Consider the following 25,907-nt stretch of genomic DNA (forward strand, 5'->3'; position numbering starts at 1 on the left):
CTGCATGGCAGAGAGCTAGTCGAACCAGAGCTTAGGCAACCAGTCACTTTCTGTAATCAATAAAGTTGTGGCCTAAATTCTGCCAAAAACCAAAGCAAACTTTGAGTCTTGTGTGAATTTATTTAGGCGGGAGGTTTCTGGGCCTGTACACACAGTTTATATCCACGTAGGCTTCTACTTGCAAGGCTCCCTGTGACATATTTTACCTTCCAACATTTTTTTTTTGTAAATCTTTTTATTGATTTTACAATACAAAATTATAAAAACATAACACACACTTTCTCACAAATTCATTCTTTTTGGACTTCCCTCATCTCTTCTGATAATCCTCCGTTTTGATCATTTCTTACGCATTTCCTAATTTTATATTGCCTTATATTAGTAACCTCTCCTCTCTCCTTTCCCCATTTTTACAATATTTCCAATATTAATTCTTCACAGAGCTTCTTGCAAACCAACAAACGTTCAAACAAACAAACATTTTTTGAGTATTTTGCGTCGCATCTGTAATTGCTGTGCCTTCACAAATGCAAACAAATTTTCTCTATTCAAGTTTACCCTGTAGCTATGTCAATCAGGACATGTGTGGCTTCCACTGCCGCTTCTAGTTTTATGGTTGTCTAGAAAGTAGTAGGACAAATTCGTCTCCATTCGGTTTCTTCTAAAGCGTATTTGTGGACAGCCTTCTGTTGCCTCCCAATGTCAGAACTGACTCTTTACCGAACGTAGGAGTGTCGATGGCACAATTTTCATTTTTCCTTGCACTCGTGGTAGCAGTTGCGTTCCTTTCATTGCGACCTTTGCGGCCTTCCTCTGTTGCCAACCCCAGAGGCATTTTGTTTTGATTCTGGTTCACAGAATTTAATCAGAATTTCATGGCTAAGAAAAGAACAAATTAAGCAGTGGTGGTGTTAAGTTTTTTTGTAAAGTTTTTAAATAAGAATGAAGTGGAGAGAAATATGGGTGGGATAACAAAATATGAGCCTTGTAGCTCTGCTGTGCTCACCTTGACTTTTCTTCATCAAGCTTGAGTGATGGCTTCTTTTTTTGCTGGAATGGCTTAGCAAGTTTTAAAGTGCTGGACTGACCCCCTGGCACTTTGGGCTCAAATCTCACCCCTCTTGGGTGATGCTTTGCTTGTCCGGAGACCAGTGTTTGAAACTCTGATATATAAGCTAGGTGCCAAATGACTCCTTAAACCAGGTTTACAGTCGCCAAAACAGAGTGTCTAGTTGCTGTTTTGGGGGCAGATGGCTCTAAAATTGTATTTGGTTCCTGAAATTCATTCTGATTATGGAGATAAAATATAACGAATAGAATTCTACAGGGTGTGTTGCTCGCGGCACCCAGGCATCTTCATTTGGTTACAGGTGGTCAATAGCCATGTGCAAAATGCTCCTGGCTAATTTCTAACACGGCCTGAGACTTAAGGTGACTGTAATTTGTCACAGGGCATGGCTTTCTGAGAGTGATTCTTTTCATAGCATATAGGCTGTTTTCATTACGTTCCTTAAATCATGTGCCCTGTGTGGGAGGAACTCCTAGAACAGATTTTAAGGTACAGGGTGGGGGTGGGGGGGAAGGAATCCCAATGGGATGCTTACTCAGGTTTGTATCCAACACAGTGCTGTGCAATATTCACTCAGTGTGCTACTCTTTCTGGGAAGTAGGCACCAGGAAGGGTGAGGCTCCTGGTGTGTAGGGTACCAGTTTCTTCCAGGTATATGGCTCGGAGTTAGTATATGAAGGTAATGTGCACTCTCTTTAGAGGTCACAGTACATTGTCAGGTTTGAGGGTTTTCTGATGGATAGGTTTTGGTATTAGTTCAGGATTGGTTCTGCATGTCCGGCTAGACATCCTGCTCTTGTTAGCTGCTGATTCTCTGTCCCTGGGCTCTGGAGACCGTTGTTGTTGTTGTTGTTGTTGTTCTTCTTGTTCTTGTTCTTCTTCTTCTTCTTCTTCTTCTTCTTCTTCTTCTTCTTCTTCTTCTTCTTCTTCTTCTTCTTCTTCTTCTTCTTCTCCTCCTCCTCCTCCTCCTCCTCCTCCTCCTCCTCCGGAGACCAATGATGATGTTGTTGTTCCCTGGAGACCGTTGTTGTTGTTGTTGTTGTTGTTGTTGTTGTTGTTGTTGTTGTTCCCGTTCCCTTCACCTGTAGATCTCAGGAAGGTTCAGAACAGAATAATATAATATAAAAGCCACAAAGTACATAGTAAAAATAAGAACAACCAACTAATAATCTCCTCTCCCACAACACCTTTAAGAGGGCACTGGATATCAATCAACCAAAGGCCTGATTGAAAAGGAACATTTTCACCTAGCATCTAAGGTTGTATAATGAAGGCGCCAGATGAGCCTTCCTGGGGAGAGCATTCCACAAATGGGGAGCTACTGCAGAAAAGGCCCTTGCTCGTGTTGCCATCCGCTGGACCTCTCGTGGAGGAGGCATGTGAAGAAGGGCTTCAGATGATGATCGCAGAGTGCAATTGGGTTCATACAGGGAGGTGCGACCCTGAGCCACTTAAGGCTTTATGGTTAATATGTCTAGAAATATGGGCTACAGCTGTTGATGGACAACTGCTTGTCTATTTTTCTCTTTCTAGCGTACTTTGCTCCACAATCTTGATCCCGTCTTCTTCCTGCTTTCTGTGCCTTCTTGCCCTACAACTTAGAAGAGGTTGGCTTTTGAGTAACAGTCTTGAAAGTGCACATCATTTTACTGTTCAATTGAGTATTTTCTGAAAGCTTCTGGAAAAAGCCTTGCTTTGTGCTTTCTGGATCTCTTTGTTGATAAACCTCTGTATGTCGCATATTTGTGCCCTTGTGTTAGAACGTCAACAAAGCCAAATTCTTAAATCCCTTTAAAGGGATTTATTGTGAAAAAGGTAAAGGGATTGGAGAAGATTGGCTACCTGGGGGAATCCTTTTGTGTTCAGCCAGAATGCAAACATTTCTATTTTTGCTGATAATTATCACATAGCAGTTCATGCTCAGATATGTGGAGGAGACTTGCTGTTAATGATAATAATGAAAAGCCTCTGACTCATTACAGTTGCAGATGTAAGGATTTCGTAAACACAGTGAGAATACTTGTCTGGAACATTTTTTAATCTTTTAATTCGTTTCATTCTACATGGATTCCATGCTTTGGGCACGAATCAGTGAAAGTATGTCCTGAGAGAGAGAGAGAGACAGAGCGACTGTGTGTGTGTGTCTGTGTGTGTGTGTGTGTAATTGTTTGTGTTTGTTTAGTCATGTCCGACTCTTCGTGACCCCATGGACCAGAGCACGCCAGGCACTCCTGTCTTCCTCTGCCTCCCACAGCTTGGTCACACACACACACACTCTCTCTCTCTCTCTCTCTCTCTCTCTCTCTCTCTCTCTCTCTCTCTCTCTCTCTCTACCTGGATCAAGTGACTTTTCTTGTTTAAGTTTTCAAAGTTCTTAGCTCAAGGTTGTCATCTGAACTAGCCAGGTGTTTAACTGATAGTCAATCACAGTCAGTCCATCATTTGAAAAACAGCACTTTTAGAGCCATCCTGCCCAAAATGGCAAGTAGGTATTCCATTTTGGCGGCTGCAGCCTTGGTTTAAGGAGTCATTTGGGGCCTAGGTTATATATCTGAGTTTCTGACACTGGGAAGGTCCAGGTCGTTCTAAATCTGTGGTGAAAGTCTAGCGGAGAGACACTTATATTCACGTTATATAGGATGCTGTTTTGGAGATGGTTTCTGCACCAGGCATCTGTGGCTTTGGAAGTAGAGATTTTCAGATTAGTGCGCTTTTTACATCGGCTAATTAAAAATAATTGTGGAGGTTAATAAAGCAACAATTAAACCGTTAACTTAAAACTTTTAACGTGAGGCACTTCTCTGAGAGAAGGAACCCTACTGTAAACAGGAGCTTGAGCTGGAATTACTGGAATGACTCCACAGGATAGGCAAGCAAGTATTTTGTTTTTTAAGTAAGGTTTTATGTCTCCCTGCTTCCGATGATGCACAAGAAAACTGATGGCTTTTCAGAGTAAGGGTGAGCTGTTTTTCATTAGCAAGTACACACTGCAACTTCTTGAGAGGCCTGTTGGCTTTTGTTGGGCACCTGGGGATTCTAGGTTTCATTTAAAAATAAATTCCTAATCATCACGTTTGTTGCAGCGCACAGCGGTGTTGCTCCATGAAATTACGCTGTGAAAAGTCATCAGTGCGAAGCTTCCACCACGAGGAGCATCTGTGCTTGGCACTTAGAGCCAATCTATTATGTTCAGGAAAGGCAAGTGGTAAAGCCCTTCCTGGCACTAGTGACATTTCAGAATGAATGTTTGCATGCTATCTATGGAGTTCCCATCATGCAGGTCACCCTTCTGTATTCTGAAATGGTGCAGCTCCAAAAAGCAAACTTGACTACTTTCCAGGCACACCTGTCTTTGTAGAAAAGGTGGATCACACCGTGGTTTGGATCCAACACCTCTTGACCCAATATCAGTTGCAAGATCTTCAGGTGATCATGAAGATGGATAAGAGGCACTTAAGAGATTGTCTCTTCAGGTTCGACGCAGAAAGGGATTTAACCACAATCGCCTCTACCCAAAGTTCACCATGGTTCCCACTTATCAAAACGGAGCACATCCAAGCTAGTTATCTTCACGGCCTAGGACCCTCATACCGACAGGACCGCCTCTCCCGGTATGCCCCACGGAGAGCCTCAAGGTCCGTAAATAGCAACACCCTAGTGGTCCCGGGTCTTAAGGAAGTTAGATTAGCTTCAACCAGAACCAGGGTCTTTTCAACTCTGGCCCAGGCCTGGTGGAACGCTCTGCCTCATGAGACCAGGGCCCTGCGGGATCTGATTTCTTTCCACAGGGCCTGTAAGACAGAGTTGTTCCGCCTGGCCTTTGGTTTGGAGCCATTTGATTCCCTCCCCCTCTTTCTTTTTTCTTTTCCTTTCTCCTCCTGCGATGAGGCTACATTTTAATATTTTAATGCTTCAATATTTTAACGTTGTATTTTAATTTTGTTTTTAAAGTTGTATTCATTCAACTTGTTTTTATTATTGCTTGTTAGCCGCCCTGAGCCTGGCCTTGGCTGGGGAGGGTGAGGTATAAATAATAATAATAATAATAATAATAATAATAATAATAATAATAATAATAATAATAGCTTCCACTTGCTGTACTAAGAATCACTTTTAAAGAATTACGATTCCAATTGATGCCCTCAGCGGTGGTGGATGGTCTGTACGGCAAAGTACAGTACAGGGAGAGACTCTGTGTGAGCAACCTTGCATGGAGGACCTGTACCACTATTTATTGCAATGCCCGCTATATATATAGAACCAAGAGACCGATTTATAAAACCCCTGCTTACGAATGGAACACAATCGAACAGGGCAGAAAAGGTGAAATGGCTGCTGAGTGATACTGAAGACTTTGTAACTTATAAAGTAGCACTATATGCGTTGGCAGCTAAGAAGATCAGGAGAAAAGAACTAGATGAAATAGCAGTGAATTGCAAAGGTGATTTGGACATTTAAGCTGGCACATTCTACCTGAGAAGCCATTGCTATTCTATTGTATGCAACAAATAATTTGTAGGAGATGTGACCATGGTTTATTGTATTTGTAGTGCCTGATGTTTTTATGGTTTTTATGGTTAGTGTTGTTTTTCTTTTTGTTTCCTTTGTGAATGATGCCATGGCCTTTGGCTAGTGCAATAAAGTTGATGATGACGACGACTATGGTTTGTGATGCTGGTTAGCACTTGTACTAATTTTCCCCAGTTTGGAGCTGTGCTTTAACAAACAAACAAATCTTCTATGAAGCTAGGGGTTTGAGGGGAACAGGGAATGCTCAGGGTCACTGCTCATTTGTGATCCAGTGAAGCATTGTTTATTGGCCTGGGAATAGGACACCAGAACTGGTTTATTTGGTCCTTTGAGGTCTACCAAATTCTTGGAGGTTGGGGATCAAGAATTCAGCCGTATGTTTGGATGTTTGGCTGAGCTGACCTTCTGGCTGAATTCATGGGGACAGGGGAAAAGGTTGATTAATAGTGCGAATTAGAAGGCTTAGAGGGCTAACCTCCTTGCTTTGCACTCCTGGTGTTTCCTCTAAAACTGTTATTCCACCTCGTGTCGTCAGATTAAGCTGGGTCACAGCTATCACCATCCTCAGCTATCTTAGTACAGTGGTGCCTCGCAAGACGAAATTAATTCGTTCCGCAAGTCTTTTCGTCTTGCGAGTTTTTTGTCTTGCGAAGCACGGTTTCCCATAGGAATGCATTAAAAATCAATTAATGCGTTCCTATGGAAACCGCCTTCAGCCCAGGTCCGGGGACAGTCTGTCCCCTGACCTCTTCTGAAGGCTGGCGGGGGGGCGAAAGTCTTTCCTCCGCTGTCCCGGGGCGATTTTAAAATGCTCCCGGATGGCTTTTGAAGGCAGGCGGGGGGGAGCAAAGACTTTTGCCCCCCGCCCGCCTTCAGAAGAGGTCCAGGACCTCTTCTGAAGGCTGGCGGGGGGCAAAAGTCTTTGCTCCCCCCCGCCTGCCTTCAAAAGCCATCCAGGATAGCGGGAAGCGCTTCCCTGCTATCCCGGACTGCTTTTAAAATGCTGGCGGTGGGGAGCAAAGCCTTTCGGCCCCCGCCGGCCTTCCTGGACCTCTTCTGAAGGCCGGGGGGGGGGGGAAAGGCTTTGCTCCCCGCCGCTAGCATTTAAAAGAGGTCCCCGGAGATTTCCCTATGGGCTTTCTTCTTGCGAAGCAAGCCCATAGGGAAATTCGTTTTGCGAAGTGCCTCCAAAACGGAAAACCCTTTCGTCTAGCTGGTTTTTCGTCTTGCGAGGTGTTCGTCTTGCGGGGCACCACTGTATATGGCCAGGAATAAGGGTAGCTGTAGTCTAACAACATCTGGACCCAAGGTGGAAGAACGCTGTCCTAAAAAGCATTAAGCTCTCAAAACTCGCAGTTATCATTTTCCACCATCCCCACTCGCAAACAAGCCATGGTGGGTTTCTCAATTTCTCTTATAACCTCTCCCCTGCTTCCGAAGAAATGTTTTATCAGTAGGGTAAGCAAAACAAAACTCCGAGCAACGAATAGATGTGAGAAAGTTTAATCCTGCACAGTGTAACAGTTTAGAAGAAATTGATTTATTTTTTTAAAGGAATCGAATGCACATGCCCTGTGCAAAGGAATTAAGGCTCACTTTGTACCCAGAGTACAGAAATGTGGGGGTTCACAAAGCCAGTTTTCTCATCTAAACCACAGCCCTCCCCCTTAAGCAAAATAAAAAGAAATCTTGTAATAGATTCCCTGCATCTTGTCTAAAAGCAGCTTCTCTCACTCCCACCCACTGGCTCAAGATAACAACACACCTGGGTTGTTAAATGATTCTAGAAACCAAAGCCTGTTGTCCACAGTCGGGTTCCAAGATCTGAAGGGCATACGTCTGCCTACCTTGCCTACCTTGGAAGATATGCTTAGAACAAAGCAGCAGGAAAAAGAAGCAGTCTTTGCTCACTGGGCGGGAAGTTCCAAAGGAGTTCAAAATATGTATCTCCACAAGGAGGGGAGAAAAAAAAGAAGTTTTCGCTATCTGCATAGGCCAGGGGTGCCCAAACATTTTAAAAAGAGGACCAGATTTTTTTAAAAATTTTTTTACAAGTTTACCGCAAAGTTGTCGACTGGCAGGCCGGATTAGGCCCCCGAAGTGGACTTTGGACATGCCTGGCGTAGCAATTTTCTTCGGCTTCTTGGAGAAACGGTTTTGAAATGTCATCCAGGTCAGAAGTAAGAGCTGCTAAGAAGGGATCAGTGGAGCTAGCTGTCCTCTCTGTCCTCTTCCAGTTTCAGTGTTGTCCTCGTAGAACTTAGCAGAGAGGAGGATGAGGGAGAAAGCCAGATTTTGTCCACTCTGTCTCTACCTGCCATTGGCCTCCTTGCCTTCTGCTCTGTTGGTCCCAATGGTCTAGCACCAGCCACCACGGGTGGAAAAATAGCTGCTTCTTGGCACAACATGGCAATTAGTTGGTATTCAAGCTCACAGGCAGTTTCAATGAAAGAGCTAGGAATTAGGCAGTTATGTTTTCTCCATCAGCTCTCTTAAAAAGAAACATTGGTGAACAGCACCATCATGTAGTTTGTGTTGCAGGTGAGTAATGCCCAGGGCTACACTGCTGCCACATCCATTTTGTGGAATTTCAGAGAGTGGTCCTGGTGATTATTTTATTGTATTATTTGAAAAGAGATCTGGTACGTTTGTGTAATGTCGTATCAGGCCAAAGGTGCATTCATTTCCTTGAAGAGGTACCAATTTCTGCAGATGACTTTTTAAGCATCTCCCATTTCGTACTCACTGGAAGTTTTTAGCGTGCAAGTCTGGAGTCTGACCTTTTAAGAGCTATCACAAAAAGGACACGGCACGTTACGGAATAGAAATACGAACTAGATCTTTAAACGGAGATAACCTATTATTGATTGTGGAGCAATTTTAAAAGCTATATAGCCCGGCGTTCTTATCTATGGATTGAACTAGCCACAATTTATTTTATTTTATCCATTCTTTAACCACAATTTTGCCATTTTCTAAATAGCATGCAGTCGCCATTAGGATTCAGTCTTTCTCATCCATTGTTTTCTTAATGTTCCGAAGTGACTAATGGATATGAATGTGTTGCAAAGTGAAAATGTAGTTTGAAAAAGAGAGAGAGAAGGAAAAAAAACAACCCTCATGGCTTTCTACCAAAAAGGTTCCCTTTCCAGGTAGGATTGGGAAACAGTGTTGATGACCCGTGCCGGGTTTATGTATAAGCTAAACAAGCTATATCTTAGAGCCCCACTCTCTTGGGGGCCCCAAAAAAATTAAAAGGAAAAAAAAGATGTACATTTCCAAAATATAAGATAAAAAACAAATAAAATAAAACCTACATACAGCAACAGTCTTTTGTGTTATTTATGGACCTATTAGGTCCGTAAATTACCATATAGCATATATTCAACACAAAAAACAGCGACAATTTGTTGTTGACAAAGGACAGCTGGACATATAAAGGGCCCCATTACCTTCAGTAGCTTATGGCCCCATCAAACCTAAATCATACTCTGTCGATGACAGTCAAGGTGGGCTGTACTGAGGTAGACAGACCAGTGTCTTGTCCTTGGTGTGGACAAGCAATTTGTCCTTCACATAAGTCCACAAAAAATACTGGCTCACAAACTTCCTAATTAGTGAGCATCCGGATGGGTGACCACCTGAGAAACACGTGCCATAAAGGCCCAAGTCACCTCAATTAGAAATTAGGCATTCTGCACCGCCAGCCTCATGTTATGGAACATTCTTCCAACAGGGATGCTGCAGGTATCCTCACTTCCAGGTGTCTCTTGAAGACCATTTTATGCCGACAGCTGTTTATTTTTTAAATCTTTGATTAGGCAGTCACCTTAACGATTGTCTGTATTTTTGATGTTTCTATGATTCTATGTGGCTTCGGCACCGGCACGCCACCCTGCTGCTTTAGGATAGGGTGCGATACTTTAATAAATAAATGTATGCTGCCTTGACCCCCCCCCCCCAGGGCAGAAGAAAGTGGAATACAAATGTAAATAAATAAAAAACCGAAATCTGGTTGTTTGCTGAGGATGTTGGATGAGATAGGCATTTATTTTTTTGTCTTGATTCATCAGGGCTGCTCTCCTGAAGATTACATAGTGCAGGGGAAAGTGCTCAATTTTCTAGCTTTCATTTCAACCGCGAGGGCTTTTGGGAAACTTCCATTTTTTATTATTTTTTATTTAGTTCTGCCCTCTTTATCCTCCGTCCCCACAGAAAATCTCATCCTCTGTTATTTTATGAGAAGCAGCGGGCCAAGTCAGGATGCAAGAGTTCCTCCACAGTCCCGTGACCTGCTGCATCTCTGCCCAATCATATTTCTGTTATCTTTGTCATCTCCCAGCTACCTGAAAAGGAACCATTAAGTGAATAGGATTACATCACTTTTAAAATAAAGGCTCTATTACCTTCGCCAAAAGCAGTGGCTGTTTCCTTGTGTTAGGAGCACAATTGTGTTCTGATCCTTTTAGCTAGGTAAAGGGGGGGAGATGTTCTTTGTATCTACAGAGGGTTTTAAATGTATACCTGTAACTGATTTATGGCCTTGGAGAGGGAGATTGCTTTCCCAAAAACATCAATTTCACATTGTACCAGCTTTTCCCTTCTTCGTTGTTGTTGGGTGAAATAATTTTAGAATGGTCAGGAGCCATGTGAATCGAGGGCAGCAAGGCTGTATGTTTTTGTGGTATTGACATTTCCTTCTCCCTTTCTGCAGAGGCACCCCACACTATTGGGTCATGGAAGCCCCACAGGCATGTAGGAGGGGATTATTTTTTTATCAACTGCCCTTCATCCGAAGATCTCGGGGCAGTTCACAGCATAAAAATGCAAGATAATGTGGCTGGTATTCTCTAGGATGCCATTTTAATGGCTCTTTGGTGTAGCTCCCAGGAGCACATCTGCTATGAAACAACCTCGATTGATTGATTGATTGATTGATTGAATTTATATACCACCCTATACTCAGAGGTCTCAGAAAAGATCTCAATATATAAAATAAAAACAATAACAATAACCCAATATTGCAGATGAAGCTCCAGGGCCCCTAATCCCCCCGAAATGTCTGTAGTCCACACTGCTTTTAAAAAGTTCTTTTTAAAAAATGCACCATGTGCGTATATAACATTTGTCTAAATTTACCTAATTTTCACCTTCCTCCCTTAGAATCATAGCATAGTTGGAAGGTGCCACAAAGATCAACAAGTCCAACCTCCTGCAGTGCAGAAATATTTTGCCCCACATGTGGCTTGAACCCATGACCATGAGATTTAAGAGTCTCATGCTCTACCAACAAAAACAAGTAAGGCGTGGGAAATTTTAATTCATACCAGTGATCTTTGACGTGTGAGAGAATCCTGTGCAGCAATTTTAATAAAAAACTGAGCTATAGTAGCTAATTTATTTATTTATTTATTTATTTAAATGTGGCGATCTGTCGTGGAACAAACCCGTTGAAGAAAGTAAGAGTGGTTACCCAGACTTTGTTGCTGGTTGCAAAGGGGCCCCCATGACAGTTCAAGCTTCAGGGCTCCCAAAAATGTAGGTCTGCCGGTTGTAGCTCCCCAACCTTTTTTTGGATGTATTCTCCATTGCCTTGTATGGGGTGTGTGCTGCATTTCAAAAAATGGCTGGGGGAGGGGGCGAAAGGAAAGCCTCCCCCACCACCAAAGACTTTTGAGGCAACAGGAATTGGGGATGAATTGCCCAGTGCCAAAGGCAGCAGAATGTGGCACATTGGGGTTAAACTGAAAACGGGCCCAGCCTCACACCCTCGCTTCCGGCTGCCAGTTGAAGAGGCAACATTATTTAGTGAGCAGGAAGAGGCCGTGGCAGAGAGGAGTCCAGAATCAGAAGCTGGAACAGGAGAGGAGAAGTGGCCAAGAGGCAAAGGTGAACCAGGCTGGTGAAGAAGCCAGGGCGTCTTCCTCTCCAGCTGCGACAAACTCCCCTATTAGTCTCCCAGGAACAGGAGAGGCATGAAGCGGGAGGAGCAAAGGCAGACATTCAGGCACAGTCTCAGATTGCTTGAGGAGGACTCGGTCGGGAGAGGAGGAGACTTAAGTAGCTGCAGGAGGGTGGGGACCTTCAGCTTCCACGACTACAAGACCCTACCCATGAGCTGGTTTCTGCTAATAAAGATTTAAACCCTGTGATTTATTATTGGCTGGCTCCCTGACACATAGACACATACCCTCCAGATAGATAGATAGATAGATAGATAGATAGATAGATAGATAGAATGCAGCTTACATAATAACATGTAAAGCACTCAAGTGAAGCGAGTTGCATTTTCTCATTTGTGGAACTGTGCTGTGAACGGCCGCAGCAAGCTTAGCTTACGCAGTGGCGGACGGCAACTATATTTGAAAAGTTGTCTCATGTCATTTGTCTCGTTCATATATATATATATGATTCCTTAAGACTGAACTGAAAGAGGTAGTTACAGTCATTACCTCACCCCCTGGAAATCTACAGTGGAGGTCATTTGAGGGGCAGTTTGGAGAAATTCTTCCAGCAGCTGCTATGTCTCTGCTTGCCTGCGGACAGAGAATGCCTCCTGGCTGCATTGCTTCTCTGGCTAAGAACATAAGAGGGGTTTGGCTGGATCAGGCCAAAGGGCCATCTCTTCCGGCTTCCTCTTCTCACGGCGGCCAAACAGATGTCTCTGTGAAGCCCTCAAAGAGGACACAAGTACAACAACAGTCTCTCTCCTCTGCCCCTGCTTTTTCTCCCCACAACAGCGAAATCTTCTGTTATGCAGCAATGTACAGACACCCCCCCCACACACACACATTAGCCTGTCACTTTAGTTTTCTCAATCTCATGCAAAATCTCAAGGTTCTGGGGCCCAGATGGTCATGGGTGGGCAATAAACCAAGAGGTTTACCAGCAATTGCTGTAGTCATCCAATAATGTCCCAGGCAGGAAACGGAGCCCTGTAAACAATTCTCCTTTTCTGCAATGCGTTCCAGAACGTCTGTACCAGAGTTTCATTGTTTTAACTTTCTGTTTTGATGGAGAGAGCACGCTTCGTAAATAAACACAGACACTCCTGGCCGTTTCAGCTACGCAGCGTCCCTTTTTGGATGCCCAACTGATGCCTGTGGCACGGGCACACCTTTCACCAGCAATTCGGCTTGTGCGCCAGCCATGGCCCCAGTGCCCCCGGTTACACTTGCCCTTCTCCAGACTTCCTTACTGCAAAACCTTGCATGTGGGAGTGCTCTGGAAAAATGTGTCTAGAAGCTTGCTGTTTCTGAATGCAAAGGCTATTGACAGGAACTGCTGCCGGTTCTGAATACAGTGGTACCTCTGGTTGCGAATGGGATCCGTTACGGAGGCCCGTTCGCAACATGAAAAGCTCGCAACCTGAAGTGCCGTATCTGCGCAGGTGCGCAGTGCGATTTGGCGCTTGTGCGCATGCGCGAAGTGCGATTTAGTGCTTGTGTGCATGCGCAAGCGATGAAACCCGGAAGTAACCCTTTCCGGTACTTCCGGGTCACCGCGGGATGCAACCTGGAAAAACGTAGCATGAAGCAAACATAACATGAGGTATGACTGTACACTACTGGCTGCTTGGAATATACCTCTTCAGCAAATTTAATAAATAATAGTAATAATAATGCTGATTTCACCAGGTCCTGTTCATTCCTAGGGAGACTTCAGGTTACGGATGAGCAAATAAATAAATAAAATGACTCTCTGCGACTCTGGCCCAGAGTATCTATACTGGCTAGACCTTTGTAATATCTGTGTTGTAGGCTCTTTCTGGGTGCTGGAGATATAACATGCAGTGGCAAGAGGTAGGTCAGGGGGGTGAGGCTTCACTGCCCTAGTTACAGAAGGTTCTTTCCCAAAACACATGTTTGGTGTGTACTTTGCTAGTTTTTCTTTTCCAGGTCAAGATAGTTTTATTATCCTCTGCATTTACTGCAGGGTTTCTTTCATTCTAGCTCTTTCTCTGCTGTTACTGCTTTTTAGAACAACAATAATAAATCATCTTAGAATTGTTTCAGTGTTTCACTGTTTTAATTGTTAAAATGTAATTTTTTATTAGTTGCCTGGAAGCTCTTGCCAAAAATCTTTTAAATAAATATTATCCTGGGACAGAGTGTTCTGCAAGTTGACTAAAGATGGCTTCAACAAGGTTGCGAGATGTGAAGCGAATTTAATGAGGTGTGATTCCGCCATGTGCCAGTTGAACGGTTTTGATGTTTTTGCACGTCCATCGTGTTTGTCTGGTATCTATTATGAAGTAAACAATGATGATGGATCCGTGCTTTTTTGTTATGGGGGGTAAAAAATGAGGTGCTGCTTCTGGGATCTTGATAACAAGTGTTGTGGGTGCCAGCACAAAATGGCAGCTGTGGGTGGTAAGAAAAAAATATGGCAGAACTCAGTACTAGTACAGTCATATCTCTGGTTACGGATGCTTCAGGTTGCGTTGTTTTTTTGGGGGGGTTACAGACCCGCCGAAACCCAGAAGTACCGGAACAGGTTACGTCCGGGTTTCGGGGGCTGCGCATGCGCTGAATCGCAACCCGCACATGCGCAGACGCACCACTGTGGGTTGCGAACGTGCATCCCTCACGGATCACGTTTGCTACCCGAGGGTCCACTGTACTGTTGAGTACTGTGACATAAAAATACACTGATGATGGCAATAACTGCCCGTTCAGCAAGCCTAAAGATGTGGCGATGGCGTTGAGCTACGTGCACCAAATGGGCATCAAAGCTTTGTTGTTGTTGTTTAGTCGTTTAGTCGTGTCCAACTCTTCATGATCCCATGGACCAGAGCACGCCAGGCACTCCTGTCTCCCACTGTCTCCCGCAGTTTGATCAGACATCAAAGCTTATGTAAAAAAAAAAACTAACGGTTATTGTGTGATGCAAAATTTTGTAATACAGTGGAACCTTGCTTTTTTAGCATCTTGGAAGCCGAAGTTTTCAGAACCCGAACGCCAAAACCCCAGAAGTAATCGCTTCCGTTTTTGAACGCACCTCAGAAGTCGAACGGATTCCGCTTGCGTGTTTTTCAGTTTTCACCATTGAAATCGCCAACAGCCCTTTGTGGCTCGGTTGTCGAACGTTTGGGACGTCGGAACGGTCTTCTGGAATGGATTACGTTCAACAACCAAGGTTCCACTGTGTTATTTGGAACAATTAGGCATGTTGTCAGGTTGCGCAAAGTAAGAGCAGCAAGCAGTGGGAGAAACCAAAGAGGAATCCGTTCAGGGAAATAAAGTTTTGACAATGAGATGCGCTTCCTCTTCTTAGCAGCACATGTACACAGCAAGGAACTTCAGTAGGGTCTGAAACAACCTGGAAAATAAATACCGTATTTTTCTCCCCATAGGACGCACTTTTCCCCCTCCAAAAATGAAGGGGAAATGTGTGTGCGTCCTATGGGGCGAATGCAGGCTTTCGCTGAAGCCTGGAGAGCGAGAGGCATCGGTGCGCACCGACCCCTCTCGCTCTCCAGGCTTCAGGAAGCTATCTGCAAGCCTGGGGAGCCCGGCGGGAGTTCCCGCGGGCTCACAAGGCTTGTGGGCAGCAGCCTGCAACCCCGGCGAGTGTCCGCAAGCCTTGCGCACCTGGCGGGAGGTCCCGCCGGGCGCGCGAGGCTTGGGGCGGCAGCCTGCAGCCCGAAGCATGCGGAGCCCTCTGGAGGGTGCCCCGTGCTTCGGGCAGGTGTGTGCAAGGCTTGGGGCGGCAGCCGCGGCTGGGGGGGGAATGATTTTTTAAAATTCATTTCCCCCCCCCCCAAAAAAACCCTGAGGTGCGTCCTATGGGCCGGTGCGCCCTATAGGACAAAAAATACGGTATGTCTTTTGTCTACTCCGTTGCCTTTTGCTTTTTCTCCCTGTTCTCTTTGGGGGTTCCCGTTTCTCCTGTGTGCTATCAGGGTTCTCTTACGCTTTTGTCCTGCGGTGTTTTATCGACTCATCGTAGAGCATCAAGAGGCAGCAGCATACTTTGCGTCAAATTCTGCTGCCAGGTCCCCAAGGAATAGAATTAGGAATACACAAACTGTTGACGGATGTAAAGGAAAGGGGAGGCTTCGCCCTGCCAGATCTGAAACTATATTACGAAGCATCTTGCCTATGCTGGGTAAAGACATGGATCAATTTGGAGGACAGAGAAGTGCTGGACTTAGAGGGTCACGACAATCGATTCGGGTGGCACGCCTACTTGTGGCATGGGCGGAGAACGCATAAGGAATTTGGAAATCACATATTTAGGGGCCCACTGATTGAGGTATGGGAAAGGTACAAAGACGTGCTAGAACCCAAAACACCCCACTGGCTGTCACCATTAGAAGTTATGTCCGTTAAAAAGACCAACATGAGGGCCAACTGGGCCACATATGAACAACTGTTAATGAAAGAGGAAGGAAAGTGGAAAATGAGGCCGTACGAGCAGGTCAAGGACCAAGTTTATGATTGGCTGCATTACTTCCAGACAAATGATATGTTTAGGAAAGATGTCAAAGATAAAGGATATGCTGATAAAAACTCTAGATTCCAAACTGAGATCCTGGAAAATAATATAAAAACTTTGTCTAAAATGTATAATCAGTTACTGGATTGGAATCTAATTGATGAGGAAGTCAAGTCGGTAATGACACACTGGGCCAAAGATCTTGGCCGTAACATCTACTTCGAAGAATGGGAAAAACTTTAGAATCAACATCTTAAGTTTATGGCTTGTGTGACACTTAAGGAGAATCTAATGAAAATGTTCTACCGTTGGTATATGACTCCCGTCAAATTAGCTAGAATGTATGGATCCTGCAATAAATGCTGGAAGTGCAAGGAAAGAGAGGGGACCTTCTACCACATGTGGTGGGAATGCCAAAAGGTTAAAGGGTTCTGGGAGAGTGTGTATAATGAAATGAAGAAAATTTTAAGTTATACTTTTGTTAAAAAACCCGAGGCATTCCTGCTGGGACTGGTAGGAAGGGAGATAAAAAGGAAAGACTACAAGCTGTTCCAGTATGCAACAACGGCAGCAAGGGTCCTGTTAGCTAAAAATTGGAAATTAGAGGGTTTGCCGACAATTGAGGATTGGAGATCAACATTATTAGACTACGTGGAGATGGATAAAATGACAGGAAAATTAGATATATAAAAGACCAGAGGTTTGTAAAAGATTGGGAAAGTTTTACGAAATATCTGGAAAACTTAAGCGATGGACAGATAACACTAGTGGGTTTTAAGGGAGCTCTGTAAGAAGCAAAGGGTACTGTCTAAAGAAAAACAGATGAACCAGAATGATCAATGGCACTACAAGATAAGAAATGCGGAATTATTTGCTTTTATCAATACGGATGATTCGTGGAAAGGTTGAAGGAAGTCACTTTTATAAAATATGTGAGCATTAAGTGGATTATTATAGTTTGTTTTGTATTTCGATTTATGTAAACCAATAAAAATTATGCATGGAAAAAAAAAAAGGAATACACAAACGCACGCACAAGCATACATGTTTTTAAAAAGGTTAATTATGGCACCATGCCCATTTCCTTGTTTTGCTTTTATTTGTTTACTGCAGTTCATGCCAACTTCACAAATATGTTCACATCCTTATAGAGGAGCACACACAGCAAAACAAGACGCAGCAAAACTGCAGCCTCCCCAAAACCGCAGTGACGATAAACGCAGCAGCTGCTCAGCCGGCCTGTAGTCGCAGGGAACTTGTAGTCCCAAAGGAGTCTTGAGCACCACGGTTTCCCTACCTGTCTTTCTGTAGTTCCTTCTGTACGGATGTCCACCTGAGAAGAAACGTGCTATCAAAAACACAAAACCCCAAAGCCATTCCAGCATGCTTGTTCCTTTGCAGAACTTTCAGAAAAGTGCCGAGACTGCTTTATGTTTACGTGCGAGGCGGAAGGTTGTAACACCGCGGGGGGGGAGGGCCACATTGCCTTCTGGGAAGCCTCCCAAGGGCCGCATGCGAGCGGTGGCCAGTGCAGAGAAAGATGGATTTTTAAATTTTATTTCATCTGGTTGCTGACTGGCAGCAGCTCTATGGGGTTGTCAGGCAACGGTCTCTCCCAGCCCTACCTGCAGATATACCAGGCATTGCACCTTGACACATACAGTCATGCCTCGGGTGGAAGTAGCTTCAGGTTAAGTATTTTTGGATTGCGCTCCGTGGTGACCTGGAAGTAACAGAGCATGTTAGTTCTGGGTTTCGCCGCATGCGCAGATGATCAAAATGACATCATACGCATGCGTGGAAGCAGCGAAACGCGACCTGCGCACGCATGGACGCGCAGTCGCGTTATGTTTACTTCAGGATGCGAACGGTGCTCCGGAACAGATCCCGTTCATATCCAGAGGTACCACTGTACTGCACTACTGAGCCATTATTATTATTATTATTATTATTATTATTATTATTATTATTGGTTGTTAGCCGCCCTGAGCCCGGCCTTGGCTGGGGAGGGCGGGGTATAAATAAAATTTATTATTATTGTTTTTATTACTATTACTATTATTATTATCACAGACCTACAGCTGACTGGACTCATGAAGGGGGCGGGTTTTCCGGGGTTAAAAAGTTAAAAAGTTTTAGGCAGCTTCGCTGGGCAGCAGCAGTGGGCGGTGGGCTCCGCTCCGCACTAGGAGGAAGCCGCCCAGCGAAGCCCGCCACCCACTGCCGCTGCCCAGCGAAGCTGCCGCGTATAAGACTGGGCGTATAAGTCGACCCCCCAAATTGGCAGCTGCCAATTTGGGGGGTCGTCTTATACGCCCAGTCGCCTGATACGCCGGAATCTACGGTAGCTTTTGTGCGTACAGGCTTGTTGCAGCTATATGACTAAGCCATGCCTATGTTCTTGCATCCTCTCAGTTTCTTTGCAATCACGTGGATATATGATTGCAACTCCCCTCCCTTTTAATGACATTTTAGCTTGGGAACACTGGAGCTGTGAATTTTAATTCTCTGTTCCCGTTACTGTTGCTAAATAATCTTGAAAGCCCCCGGGGGAAAGCTTGTCTGACAGATAAAGTTAAATTTATTTTGGGTCTTCTGATTTTTATATCCTGTCGTCGTCGTCTTCTTCTTCTTCTTCTTCTTCTTCTTCTTCTTCTTCTTCTTCTTCTTCTTCTTCTTCTTCTTCTTCTTATTCACTGAGCTTTGAATGGCAAATGTTATATGTTTTGGGTCATGTGGTTTAATCTCATCATAGCTACATTCCCCAAGTGCTTCAGACATTAATATCAGGGCTATTCTTTCCCCCCCCTGCACCCCCCCTTAAAGCCTAAATGACATTCTATTTCTAGTGCTAATATTAGCAAGCAATAAACGGCTTGTTTGACATCAGCCCAGGAGCTGAACTGAATGTAATACGGACTCCAGCGCACACATAAGCACTGCTTTCCATATCCCCGAGACCACTGGACTGATCTTTGCCGTCCGGGTGTCATTGGATATTCTGTGGCACAGTGACACAGCTGAGGGGTTTTTAATTTCATGTGGGTTGCTCAGGGACCTCCGGTTCCAGATTCGAAAGACGTCGAAAAGACTTCTAAGGATTCAGCTGAGCCGGGTCAGCATGTTCCTGACATGAGAGCAGTTGGTGGCAGCCAACAGAGCCAGGACTTGGGGACCTCTGTTGACATCAGGGCTTGACCACCCAGCAAGGGAGGAGAAAAGAGGGAGGGGGAATCTTTGGACAAAATCCCCCAAAAGTATAGTGGCAAATTCAGATGTACTGGACCCCTTCCTGACAGTCGCAATTGTAAGATTATGCAACCTTCTAAAGATTATACAACAATTCTATAACCATACAATTATAATAATTGCAGGTGCATTGCAGATCTTCATGCGTCAGCTTTTAGCCGTACCTACTGTTTTCTGCACACGCACACAGGCAAATGACTTGGAGTGCTCCAATATCTTTTGGTTTTCCGTGAAGTTGCATTGTACATAACAGAACTTGCACGCGCCGTTCTCTTGAAACTGAAGCACACCTTGCAACTGAGCGTTCAGAGGCTAAAAAGCTGCCCTTTCTGGCTGATTGCTTGGCTCTCGGATGCTCTCGGAGACAGGGACCCTGCCAGGGACTGGGCTGCAGAAATAGTAAAAAACCAGGTTTTTGACCCCGTCACCATGGCTTACGCTTCTTCCATTGTCATGTCCAGACAGGGATGCGGGGAAGAGGCGTGCGTATCTCCCCTTCTGCGAAAATGAATTTTCTTTGTGCGGACAAAACACTTGCTTTGCTACAAGAGACCTGTGCCTATCACTGTCCACCCCTTTCCCCAGATTCATCACACTTCACTTATCAACGTTTCAAGCGGATGTCTGAAGCTGCCCAGAGAGAGAAAGAGGTGTGCTTCGTTTTTAAAATAAAAATAAAAATGCTGCTTTTGATGGTTGTTCTTGTTTTGGATGGCATTTTCCCATTTTATTTGTAAATGTCCTGGAAACAAGGACACCATAAAATTTCTATATTGTTTTGCAAAACATATGGCACACCTCATCCAGTTGTGACCCCTCCTCTCCTGCTGCGAGAAACTCCAAATGCTTACTGGAATCCTTGGTCATCAAACACAGGTCGGAGAAAATCTATTTCTCTATATCTGTATTGTACCTCCGCCTCGCTGGATTCATGGGGATTTAGTGGAGCTGGCACCAGTTTGCTATTGCTGGTCACCAACTTGAGTCCAACATTCTCTTTGCTGGCATGAATTGCTGGGAGAGTTAAAGCCTTGTGTGCTTTTGCCACAAGGCTCATCATGTTTTGCCGCCTGAGGCAGAACAAGGAAGGTCCCCCTCCATCCAAAGCCTTTTGGGATCACGTGATGGCGGTCTCTGGCGAGTCACGAGGTCTTGCCAGAAGTTGTCGCTGGGGGCAGGAGGGGAACCTGTTGGGGCGCTGTCCCAAGGGATTCACACACACACACACACACACACACACGATGTGGCATCTTCAGTGCCTCATATGCCGGCCAGCTCAGTTCGCCATTGAATTCAGCAAGGGAGAGTACAGTGGTGCCTCGCAAGACGAAAAACTCGCTAGACGAAAGAGTTTTCCGTTTTTGAGGTGCTTCGCAAGACGAATTTCTCTATGGGCTTGCTTCGCAAGACGAAAACGTCTTGTGAGTTCTTGTGAGTTTTTTCCCTCCCCCCTTTTTCTAAGCCGCTAATAGCCCCTAATAGCGCTAATCCGCTATGCCGCTAATGGCCGTGCTTCGCAAGACGAAAAACCACTAGACGAAGAGACTCGCGGAACGAATTATTTTCGTCTTGCGAGGCACCACTGTAAATATCAGTGTTAGAAACAGGGCGCCGAAACAAAATGTCTAGTCACATTAAAAATAAATCCAGCAACACTTTTAATCTTTTTTTTTAAAAAAAGCATGAATTAAAGATGTGCCTTTGTGTTGCTGCATGAGCCAGGTGATCTGCAGGGCACCTGCACCAAAAGATGCCCATCTTTGGGTGCTGCGCTGTCCCGTAGATCAGCTGACCGGTGCGGCATTGCAGCCGCAGCAGCCAGCCAGATGCAGACGTTAGGCGCAAAACCTGGCAACAACCAGGCATCTCCGCTTCCACGCAAGAGGCCGGTTGCGCATTGCAAAACACGCCTTGCGTCTGGCTGATTTCGAACGCTGGTAAATTTGTACAGCGGGACAGAAACTGATGAAAGGAGGAGGGTTTTTAAAAGGTGGGAGGTGGAGGAGTTTAGAAGTTGGGTGGGTATTTTGAGATGAGCCTGCAGGGTGGGAAGATAAACAGGAAAAGATTGGGGTAGTCAATAGAGTTCAGGTCTGTGAGTGAAGAGAGGGATTGAGGGAGAGAAACCCCCTTTATATATTATAGTTTGCATGGTGTTGCAATGGATTGGCCTCTGCCATGCAAGGCAGCTGTGGTTCCTTAGCCCTATCCCACCTTCTGGGCAAAGCATGTAGGCTTTCCACTGCAGGCATCCCAACCAAATGCAAGGATATTAGAGATGGAGCTGAAGAGCTGCACCCCTTTTCTCAGGGAGCTCTGGGAATTGTAGCTTCGTGTAAGGAATTAGGGACTTCTAGCAACTCTCCGCCCCCTTAAGAAACTACAGTTCTCAGCCTACAATTCGATTCTTATTTAAATGCATAGTGCAGATGGAGCCTAAGCGTGGGGGGACGGGGACACACATCCATTGGTGTGCCCCGCCTCATCATGCAAAAAAAGTGAGGACTCTTATGAGATGGGGGGGGGGAAAGGAAGGGTTGGTAGCAGAAAATGAAGAAATTACAAAAAACGTGCTATAAAGCAAAACAGTGAGTTAAAATCCAGTCAGATAGATTTCTGTGTTTAGCAATGTGTTAAATTCTGAAAATTGTAGAATGACCCCCTCCCTCCAATTGTGATTTTGAGTTGTAACCCACTCCCCAATCCAACTGTTTATCCCAGCAACATATTCAGTGGTACCTTGGGTTAAGAACTTAATCCGTTCTGGAGGTCTGTTCTTAACCTGAAACTGTTTTGAACCTGAAGCACCACTTTAGCTAATGGGGCCTCCCGCTGCTGCTGCACCGCCACCACGCGATTTCTGTTCTCATCCTGAAGAATAGTTCTTAACCTGAGGTAATATTTCTGGGTTAGTGGAGTCTGTAACCCGAAGCGTATGTAACCCGAGGTACCACTGTACGGTGGTACCTCTGGATGCAAACGGGATGCGTTCCGGAGCCCTGTTCGCATCCTGAAGCGAACTCAACCTGCGCATGTGCGGGTCGCGATTTGCTGCTTTTGCACGTGATGTCATTTTGAGCGTCTGCGCATGCGTGAGCAGCGAAACCCGGAAGTAACGCGCTCCATTACTTCCGGGTCGCCGCGGAGCGTAACCTGAAAACGCTGAACTTGAAGCACATTTAACCCGCGATATGACTGTACACGGCTGGTTCTCGGAGCTGAAATGTTTGCAGTTTTTAAGTGCGGTTTAATCTGGGGCTACATCACCTCCCCCAGTTCTGTTTCATTTCAATTTTCAGAGTGCAGAAGACCAACTCATTTGCAGCGGAGAGATCTGCCCCCCCCCCCAAGTTGCTGTGTTGTTTCCATTACGGTGTTTTCTTGCGGAGCTTTTCCATTTTCAGCCTTCCTTCTTTCAGAGACGGTAGTTAGTATTCAACAGAACACCTGCCTTGGAAAACATTTGGCAGCTTCCATGCACTCGGCAGAGAAAATCTGAAAAGCAGGGTTGGAGAGGGAAACCGATTTCTTATTTGCAACCTAGAAACTGCCTGGGCTGGTAAAATCCAAAGCCCTTGGGAATAACAGTTGTAGGAAGAAATCAAGCTTAATAACATGGAAGTATGCCAGCTTTATTTGCGTTTAGAATAGTTCAGTCCCTTCCCCCTCCTATTCTGCAAATGGAGACACACAGTTCCTGCCTGCGTCTCCTCCCATGACACAGTTGTCTGTTTCCATTCCTGCTTTCTGACGCTGCCAGCGCTGCCTCGCCGAACATGCATGTATTGCACACCGCCAGGAATCTCGGCAGGGATATAAGATGAGGGCTGCCACCCAGTGATCTCTGTATTTATGCATTTACTCTATTTATAAATAAGGCCACCCAGTAAAATTACATCTCCCAAGCAGTGCAGAGCAAAAACTCGGTTGAAGAATATGGTATCATAAAGTTGTCAATAGCGCAAGTATTCACGTAGAGAACTGTTCTCATGGACATATCTCAGAGATATTTGAGCTGTTTGGGCTTTGAGATACTGAGTTGCACATACCATTATTATTTTGGCATTGTGTAGAGCTGCCATACATCCGGAATGTCCCAGACATAGATGGGATTCGCCCGTCAAAAATGGCGTCCGGGTGGAGTTGGTGAAAATGGCTAAAATGCCTGGACATATGGCAGCCCATATCGGAAGTGTTGGCGGTATTTTTGGCAATTCCCCCCCATAAACTTAATTTTTATTGGAGATTTTGCAAAGAAAAAAGCTCAACAACTTTGCCTCCCCCCAAAAAAAAAATCCTAGCAGTGTATCTATTATTAAGATGCCATGTGTTAAAGTGCCGTACAGTCATGTGACCAGTCGTAAATTAACGTGGTAGAAAGGGTGGTGACCAGCTCAGCCCAGCACTAAGCCCCACTTGCGACTGGAGTGCAGTTTGGAACTGGCATATTTCATGCCGTCTTAATTTAAGTTGGCATAACGTACATTGGCTTTGGATTGCTCCCTAAATATTGGTATTGTTGAGGGCGCGTGAAGGCAGCTGAAATAACTCCGTAATGTGAATCAACAGACAAAGGCCTTTGCAAAGAATGCTGAAAATAATAAGTGGAGGGAAGGAATTATTCGTTGTTGGTTTTTGCATCCCCCAAAATGTTGGCGGCGGGAAGTAATTTGTTTCTGGATCTGCCCTAACTCCTATTCCAACTTCACAAGGAATTTGCACTCCAGAACTGTGCTTAATATTCCAGAGGCGTACTCCACAACAAGATAGTTGCACATAAAGCATATCTCTTTATAACTTTTAACGCTAACTGCACAGCCTTATGGGAGTCCACTGATTGAATATAGAGCAGTATCTTATTAACCTCTGGCTCAGATAAACCATTTAAATAAATACCTTAATATAAAGTCATTAAAAAGATATTTTTAGCTCAGCAGCCTTTAGCCATTAAAGAAACTTGAATGCGGATTGTATTTACTGTGTTTTCCTTATTTCAAAGGGCACAAGAAAAGACAGGGCCAAATGGCAATGTATGCCTTTTCAATGGAAAATATGTTATTTGCGTGCTATAAGGAATTCCATTGTTTTCAGAATCACTGGTGGGCAGGTGCTGGGTGAAGCAACAATTGGGGAAAACACAAGTGGCATCTAAAAATTTGGAACTGGAAGTTAGAAATGTCAAATGTTTCTTAAAGTTGGTGCAGGACCGACTTGAAATGTGGTATTGATTGTAAACAGTTAAAATCGTAAGGATTGGAATAACACTTGTAGTTTAATGGTGAGTTTTGGATATAATAGAGATGTAAAAGATTTGGATCATCGTAAAAGCTGCCGAAGGAAATGGTTAATAATAGGACCCACAAAGGGGACAAGGGAAGTCCAGGAGATTCTTTAGAATCTTGTTTTTATTATGTATGTTGGATATGTGATTGTGTTGTTTTTTTTAATGTGTTGATGCTAGGGCTGGGCAATGTCAGCTTTTCAACATCGCAGTGCTTTGCGAGCCAAACACTGTGGTTTGGCAATACAGTGGTACCTTGGGATAAGTACTTAATTCGATCCGGAGGTCCGTTCTTAACCTGAAACTGTACTTAACCTGAAGCACCACTTTAGCTAATGGGACCTCCCGCTGCCGGAGCACAATTTCTGTTCTCATCCTGAAGCAAAGTTCTTAACCTGAAGCACTATTTTTGGGTTAGCAGAGTCTGTGACCTGAAGCGGATGTAACCTGAAGCGGATGTAACCTGAGGTACCACTGTGTACAGTCATACCTCAGGATGAATAGGCTTCAGGTTGAGCATTTGCGGGTTGCGCTCTGCAGTGACCCGGAAGTAACGGAACGTGTTACTTCCAGGTTTCTCTGCTTGCACAGACGCTCAAAATGACGTCACGCACATGTGTGGAAGCGGCGAGACATGCAGACGTGTGTTACGTTCGCTTCAGGATGTGAACGGGGCTCCAGAACAGATCCCGTTCTCATCCTGAGGTACCACTGTACCACGATTTTGAAAAAAAAACAAGCTGCTTTGGCCTCTGCCTGCGAAGGACCTGGTGAAACCTGCCCCAGCTCTCACTTCGGGAACTGAGGCGGCTTCACCCAGGCAATCACAGACTGGGACAATGCAGCTTGTTTGCGCAGCTCAGCTGGGGATCAGGAAGGTTCCCCCTCCTCAGCTGAGACAGCCCCAGCGCTCATGCCACTCACGGGCAAGCGGGCAGTGCATAGGGTCTCCTTTAACAGCTCGCTGCGGGGAGCGCCAACTGCGCTCGCTCTCAGCTGAGCAGTTTCACGGAGCGCCACCGGCTCATGGGAGCCAGTGCCGGACTGGGGGCTCCTTTAACTGTTCATTTGAGGTAAGGGCAGCTGCACACTCCTCAGTCAAGCAGTTTATAGATGCAGAGGGAGGAACAAGCTGTATCGGCGGCTGTTTCTCCCTCTGCATCGTATGAGGGCAGTGTTCAGTGGTGGTTTCCCTCAGCGATATATCTTCCACTGAAACTGCCCCTTCTCCTGAGTCCCTCCACTAGCAGCGGCGCTGGAGGAAAGAACTCTAGCAGACACCGCTAGCAGAGGGACTCGGGAGCGGTGGCACTTACACCAGCGATATACTAGTGAGTG

At 45.1% G+C, this 25,907-nt stretch overlaps 1 protein-coding gene and 1 long non-coding RNA gene across 5 annotated transcripts in view; one reads left to right on the forward strand and one right to left on the reverse strand.

Annotated features, from left to right (window-relative positions):
• TBL1XR1 (TBL1X/Y related 1) overlaps positions 1-25,907 on the forward strand; it is a 170,764-nt gene that overhangs the window by 104,055 nt on the left and 40,802 nt on the right. The window lies entirely within an intron of this gene.
• LOC309370007 overlaps positions 21,014-25,907 on the reverse strand; it is a 29,439-nt gene continuing 24,545 nt past the window's right edge. The window contains exon 3 of the long non-coding RNA XR_014168344.1: positions 21,014-21,326. This is a non-coding gene — a long non-coding RNA (uncharacterized lncRNA). The remainder of the gene's footprint in view (positions 21,327-25,907) is intronic.

Source organism: Podarcis melisellensis (genome assembly GCF_964234715.1).
Source record: "Podarcis melisellensis genome assembly, chromosome: 5".
Taxonomy (NCBI): domain Eukaryota; kingdom Metazoa; phylum Chordata; class Lepidosauria; order Squamata; family Lacertidae; genus Podarcis; species Podarcis melisellensis.